The sequence below is a fragment of the Grammomys surdaster genome, unplaced genomic scaffold, assembly GCF_004785775.1.
Source record: "Grammomys surdaster isolate TR1022 unplaced genomic scaffold, NIH_TR_1.0 255, whole genome shotgun sequence".
In the NCBI taxonomy this organism is placed as follows: domain Eukaryota; kingdom Metazoa; phylum Chordata; class Mammalia; order Rodentia; family Muridae; genus Grammomys; species Grammomys surdaster.
In genome coordinates this window covers 9,637,196-9,644,206 of record NW_021604696.1, presented here as the reverse complement: position 1 = coordinate 9,644,206, position 7,011 = coordinate 9,637,196, and positions in this window count along the sequence as shown.

Below are 7,011 nucleotides of genomic sequence, written 5' to 3'. Positions count from 1 at the left end.
TGAACCTACACTCCTATGGTCACTTGATCTTTGACAAAGGAGCTAAAACTGTCCAGTGGAAAAAGGACAGCATTTTCAACAAATGGTGCTGGTTCAACTGGAGGACAACATGTAGAAGTATGAAAATTGATCCATTCTTATCCCCTTGTACAAAGCTCAAGTCTAAGTGGATAAAGGACCTCCACATAAAACCAGATACACTGAAACTAATAGAAGAGAAGGTGGGAGAAGAGCCTCGAATACTTGGGCACAGGGGAAAAGTTCCTGAACAGAACTCCAATCGCATATGCTCTAAGATCAAGAATTGACAAATGGGACTTCATAAAATTGCAAAGTTTCTGTAAGGCAAAGGACACTGTCAATAGGACAAAACCACAACCAACAAATTGGGAAAAGATCTTTACCAATCCTTCATCTGATAGAGGGCTAATATCCAATATATACAAAGAACTCAAGAAATTAGACTCCAGACAACCAAATTACCCTATTAAAAAATGGGGTATAGAGCTTAACAAAGAATTTTCAAGGGAGGAAACTCGAATGGCCGAGAAGCACCTAAAGAAATGTTCAGCATCCTTAGTCGTCAGGGAAATGAAAATCAAAACAACCCTGAGATTCCATCTCACACCAGACAGAATGGCTAAGATTAAAAACTCAGGTGATAGTAGATGCTGGCGAGGGTGTGGAGAAAGAGGAACACTCCTCCATTGTTGGTGGGACTGCAAGATGGTGCAACCACTTTGGAAATCAGTGTGGTTCCTCAGAAAATTGGACATAGCATTACCTGAGGATCCAGCTATACCACTCCTAGGCATATACCCAGAAGATGCTCGAACATATAACAAGGACATATGTTCAACTATGTTCATAGCAGCCTTATTTATAATAGCCATGAGCTGGAAAGAACCCAGATGTCCTTCAACTGAGAAATGGATTAAAAAAATGTAGTATATTTACACAATGGAGTATTACTCAGCTATTAAAAACAATAAATTCGAGAGGTTCCTAGGTAAATGGATGGAACTAGAAATTATCATCCTGAGTGAGGTAAGCCAATCACAAAAGAACACACATGGTATTCACTCACTGATTATCGGATATTAGCCCAGAACCTTGAAATGCCCAAGATGCAACTCACAGGCCACATGAAGCCCATAAAGAAGGAAGACCAAGTGGGGGTGATTCAGTCCTTCTTAGAAGGAGCAAGAAAATATTCAAGGGAGCAAATATGGAGACAAAGTGAGGGACAGAAACTGAAGGAGGGGCCGTCTGAAGACCACTCCACTTGAGTATCTATCCCATGTGCAGTTACCAAAGGTAGATGCTGATGTGGAAGTCAGGAAGTGCATGCTGATAAGAGCCTGATATGGATGTCTCCTCAGAGGTCTTCAAGAGTCTGACATATTCAGAGGCAGATGCTCACAACTAGCTATTGAACTGATAATGGGGTTCACAATGGAGGAGTTAGAGTGAAGACTGAAGGAGCTGAAAGGATTTGTGGCACCATGAGGAGAGCAACAATACCAACCAACCACAGCTCCCAGGGTCTAAACCACCAGCCTGGGAGCACTTAGGGAGGGATCCAGGGCTTTAGCTGAATATGTAAGAGTGGAGGGCCCTGCTGGGCATAGGTGGAAGAAGAGAACCTTGACCTCATGAAGGCTGGACGCCCCAGGGGGTGGGAATTTTGAGGGTGGGGAGGTGGGAGGGGGGGGTAGATAGAGGTTACATTCACAGAGAAGAAGGAGGAGGGGTGAGGGGATAGGGGGTTCCTGGGTGGGTGGGGGATGGGGTAAAGGGACAACGTATGAAATGTAAATAAAACATCCAATAAAAAAATTAAAAAAGAAAAGAAAAGAAAAAAAAAGTCTCCACTAGCAAACTTCTACAGCTGACAAACACTTTCAGCAAAGTAGAAGGATATAAAACAAACACACAGAAATCAGTTCCTTTTCTATCTATGAATAACAGCAAACTGAGAAAGAAATCAGGGAAACAATAGCTTTCACAATAGCCTCAAACAATTGACTTGGGATAACTCGAACCAAGCAAATGAAAGATTTGTCTGGCAGAACTATAGACATCGAGGGAAAAAAATTGAAGAAGACACAAGAATATGGAAAAACCTCCCATACTCGTGGATCAGTTATAGCTACAGATTCAGTACAGATGCCCATAAAAATTCCAACATAATTCTTTTGAGAAATTGAAAAAAAGTTCAACTTAATATAAAAACAAACAAACAAAAAAATAGTAGAGTTCAGATAATCATGAATAATAAAGGGAATTCGGGATATATCACCAGGTTTCAAGTTGTATTATAGAGTTAGTAATAATAACAACATGGTATGGACATAAAGACAAATATGTTGATTAATGGAATAGAATTGAAGACCCAGGCATAATTCCACCCACATACCTCCAGAGACCTGACAATGAAGCCAAAAATACACACTGTAGAAAAGGCAGTATCTTCAACAAGTGGTTCTAGTTAGATTAAAGGCCTCATGTAGAAGAATGTATTCAAATCCATATTTATCATTTTGCACAACACTCAAGTCCAAATGGATCAAGGACCCCCAGTGTAAGGACAGATACCCTAAATCTGATAGAAGAGAAATCGGGAATGGGCTTGACTTCATCCTCACCAGAAAGGACTTTCTGAACAGAACACCAGTCTCACAGGCACCAAGATCAACAGTTAATAAATGGGACCTCATCTGCAAGGCTTCTGTACATCGAAGGATGCCAACGTTCAAATGAAGAGCAGCCTACAGAATGGGGGAAAAAACTTTACTAATTATATGTCTGACAGAGGGTTGGTGTCCAGAATATATAAAGAACTAAAAACTGAACAACAAGAAAACCAGTAACCCAATTTAAAAACCCATTTTAAAGTGAGGCTTAGAACAGAAACAAAGAGTTCTCAAAAGATGAAACCCACTTTGGATGAGAAGCACTTTAAAAATGCTCACCGTCCTCAGCCAGCAGGAAAATGCCAACTAAGACTTCTTTGAGAGTTCATTTTACTCCACTCAGAAGGGCCAAGGTCTGTTAAAGCAAAGGACAGCAAATGCTGAGTAGGATTTGGGGGAAGGGGAACACATGTCAATTGCTGCTGGGTGTGCAAATGGCCACAGCCATTGAGGAAATTAGTGTGGAAGTTCCTCAGGAAGCTGTAAAGATGTCTACCCCATTAGGCATATACACAAAGGTCACCAGGTCTTCATATACACACTTGTTCAGCTGTGTTCATTACTGCGCCGCTCATAATAGCCAGAAATTGGAAACACCTTAGATGTAATCAACTGTTTAGTGGATAATAAGAATGTGATGCATTTACATAATGGGAATTACTCAGCTCTTAAAGGAAAATGAAATTCGGAGGTAAAAGGATGTACTTAGGAACACGTACTCTGGGTGAGGTAACTGAGACCCCAAGAGACAAATAGTGTATGTTTTCTTTTATAAGTGGTTGTTAGCTTTTGTACTTTAGATGTGTGTGTTTCGATAATAGCAACCACAGAGGTTAGGTGTAGTGGCTTGAACGCTAGGGGAACGCCTACTATTATTCTGCTAAAGGACTCCTAATGATGTATTTCGATACCTACAGATCAGCACATTGCTGGACCCCCATCAGAAAAGCTTTTTCTTAAGTAGACGGTAATTAACACGGAGACCCACAACTGGACAATGTGTAGAGAGTGGTAGACTTTGGAACACTCAGTCCTAGATGTAATGTCTTTATCAAACCCCTCCCCTTACAGCTCTGGGATCTAAGAGGAAGAGGAGGCAGAAAGATTGTAAGAACCCAACAGAATCAGTATCTTCCAGACACTCCTGGACTGGTGCACATAGGAACTCAGAGAAACTCTGTGAGCATGCACAAGACCTGCCCAGGTTCAAACCAGACAAAAATCCCAGAACTGAGAAAAAAATGCGGACACAAAGCCCCCATCCTTAACCAAAAAAAATATTTGCAACTCATACCTGCTGGGAAAGGAAAAGTCAGTTTTCTGCACTGGAGTGTCACTGGACATGCTAACCTCACATCAGGGTAGGCCCCCCCGTCCAGGAGTAATGGGCCAACACAAAGCAGATGCCATGTTTCTTCTGTGGTTTTTGGTTTGCTCTTTTGTTGTTGTTGTTTGTTTGCTTGCTTTCTGGTTTTACTGGCTTTGTTTATTTGTTTCGATTTTCATTTTTTTTTTGTTTTTGTTTTGAGAGAGAAATCATGAAGTTGAGTGGGTAGAGAGGCTGGGGGAGGATCTGGGAGGAGTTGAGAGAAAAGAATATGCTCAAAATATATGAAAAAAAAATAGTCTGAAGCCTCTTCTGGAATGCAAAACAATCTCTAAATTTTGAACTCCAGAGAAAAAGATTCCCTCTCTAAAGGGTAAGAGTAAGGGCAAAGTAAAGAAAGACAGGACATGAGCAAGACTGGAACCAAGGGCAACAAACACTAAATCCTGAACATTCATGGCAAGTGGCTGAGGCTCAGGATCATCTGGGCTCCAGATAATCTTAACCCATCCAGTTCTGCTTCTTGTAGCACCCACAGCCTCTCTCTTGCTGCCACCCCACTTAGGTCCTACAGACTTTTCTCACCTGACAACCATGTTCTTGACATTCCCAGCACCCTGGGATTTTGTTGCAGCTTGGGCTCCATCTTCCTGGCCTTAAGCCAATCAGGTCATCCTTGCTGGAGTTTAACATTGTCTTGTCCCATTGGCCTTCTGAACCTTGGTGTAGGCAGCTATAACCCTCTTACTTTGTATGTTGCTTGCCTGCAAAAGAAAAGCTACGTAGATGACATTGCCCAGATCTGCTACCAGCTTGAGATGTAGCCTGCTCTACCCCTTGGACCACAGCTGTTGTGCCAACTGTATGCCATCCTGGCTTGTTCTGGGGAAACACACTACTAAGTAAACATTTGGGAGCTGGGAAGTGCTATGGTGACTATCTAAGTACAGACTCTGATAAGTCATCTCTCTGCCGGTGAATTGAGCCAATTCAAGCCAAATTAAAGTACATAGACGCAGCTTTATTGGGAACGGCTCTCAGCCAGGAACAAGGCCAGAGAAGTTGCTAAGGGGAGGAAAACAGAGGGGAGGGGGAAAAGAAAGAGAAAGAATGTGTGCACGAAAGAAAGAAAAGAAGCAGGAGTTGGGGGGGAATCAAAATGTCTGGATTATATAGGAAAAAGACTCTGGGGGAAAGGAAGTCCAACCCCTGGGGTAGGAAGTTCAGGGTTGAGGGTAGGATATGGCAAGTAGGGACTGAGGGATGCTGGGAGAACCTGGAGGCCAGGTCCACCTCAGCTGTTTGTCCTGGGTCTGAATCCCAACACTCTTCTTCCTACGAATCTACATTTTCTCAAGATGGAGCCTTTGGTGATTAATGTGGTCTTGCAACAGGGCAGTCTTCCTAGAATGTGAGTTTCTTTTTAAAGTCGCTAATATCATTAACAACTACAGATGTGTTGTCTGCAACCTCCTGGTTCACAACTTCAAATCTCTCAGGAGCTTTTCCTCACCAAACTGCATACTTTTTATATCGTTCTGCGCTCACTGAATCAAAACAGCGCCACAGCCTGACTGCTTCGCTGTCTTGAAACTTCTTCAGTCAAACATTAGTCTGTCAATGACAGGGGGACCAGAGCCATTACAAGGTCCTCTTCAATTACTGGAGGTTAGGCCTCTATCCCCACCTTTGCAAGATTAGAATTGCCACAGCCCTTCTATACTTAGAGAAGGGAGGAAATGTCAGGGGCATCCCTGCTTACACATTGAAGGCCTAAAATCAACCACAGGCCTAAAATCAGCAATAGGCCTGTCATACATGTATGCTAACACCAAGTCTTGGGTCTCTGTGGAAAAACATTGAAACAGATGGCTATAAGCTATTGTAAACAGGCAGCTTTTGTGGAAATTTACCAGCCTGAGTAGTCATAGACCTTGTAAATAGGTAGCCTTGGCAGACAATATCAACTTAGATAAGGACAAGTGAATCATAGGCAGAGTCATAGCGACCTGTTCCCTGAACCCTCACCCAGCCGATACCCTGTTCTGAAAGATATCTGTATTTCCCCTGAACATCCACGCTCCAGTGTCATCCCCTTCCCCACATCCTGCCTTTTTGTGTTTATAACCCCTGTGTGAACAAGTAAAAAATTATGATTTGAAAAAATTGATTAATTAATTAATTAAAAAAAAACATTAGTCTGTTGCTTTTGAATTCAGCCTAATATAAACTTGAAGGGATGGGCAGAGCGAAGCCAAACTGTTGTTGGAGTAGTTGGAGTAGAACACCAATGGCCGCTAGCCTAGGTCCTGAGAGCCTTTGTTCCCTCTGAAACATGATTTTTCTCTGCATTCTCTAAAGTCCCACAAGCCTGGCCCATGGAGCTCAGCTTACAGCATTCCAGAGATTCTGGATTTTTTTTTTTTAAGTTCCAAACTCTTCCACATGTCTCCCTCAAAGTTTCAAAGACCTTCAAGGTCAGGTTAATCACGGCAATAACCACACTTTTGGTACTACTTTTTTGTGACATATACTTACCTTGTTGCTGTGACAAAAGACCCATGTGGTGGCCTGGAGGGGTGGGTGGGTGGGGACACCTGGCGGGGGCCCATACCAACGTGCCTCCCTGAGAAATCAGGCTATGTCACAGACTTGGTATGAAGGAGGCTTATTTGGAGGAAGGGGAGGGAGTGAGGGCCTAGAGAAGGGGTAGAGGCAGACAGATGGGAGCAGAGCCATGAGCCATGAGGGCTGAGAACAGAAAGGGGACCATGTGGGAAGAGAGAGAAAGGAGGGAGCAAGGGGGCAAGAGGGAGAAAGGGAGATGGGGAGAAGGGGAAGAGAGGGAGGGGAAAGAGGGAGGAGAGAAAGAAAGAAGGAGGGAGGGAGAAGAGGGGAGAGACAGAGAGACAGAAACATACACACATGCACATACAGAGAGAGAGAGAGAGAGAGAGAGAGAGAGAGAGAGAGAGAGAGAGAGAGAGA